Source organism: Mandrillus leucophaeus, unplaced genomic scaffold (assembly GCF_000951045.1).
Source record: "Mandrillus leucophaeus isolate KB7577 unplaced genomic scaffold, Mleu.le_1.0 Scaffold372, whole genome shotgun sequence".
NCBI classification, from domain to species: domain Eukaryota; kingdom Metazoa; phylum Chordata; class Mammalia; order Primates; family Cercopithecidae; genus Mandrillus; species Mandrillus leucophaeus.
In genome coordinates, this window is record NW_012103943.1 from 151,170 (window position 1) to 151,752 (window position 583).

Here is a 583-nt window from a genome sequence, read left to right on the forward strand (position 1 = left end):
TGTGAGCCACCATGACCTGAGTGTAAATTCTTAAGGGACATCTATAGCTACTTCCATGCAAATTCAAGTAGTAGAGAACAGGGACCAGACTCTGCCATCCAGGAAGCGCTAACTAGACTCACAGTTGATATGCTGTTTAAAGCCAAGGAGGTGTGGGGAGAATTGAGGCAGGTTGGAAATTCATGAGGAGTTGTCATGGGAAGTGGCGCCTGGCTTGTGTGGACTGTGAGATCACAGAATGTGCTTACACATATTTTCTTTTAAAAATCCACATTGCTGGCTGGATGCGGTGGCTCACACCTGTAATCCCAACACTTCGGGAGGCCGAGGCAGGCGGATCATGAGGTCAGAAGTTCGAGACCAGCCTGGCCAATATGATGAAACCCCATCTCTACTAAAAACACGGACACACACATACACATACAAATAGCTGGGCGTGGTGGCGGCGCCTGTAATCCCAGCTACTCTGGAGGCTGAGGCAGAAGAATTGCCTGAACCTGGGAGGCGGAACTTGCAGTGAGCCAAGATGGTGCCACTGCACTCCAGCCTGGGCAACAGAGCGAGACTCCGTCTCAAAAAAAAA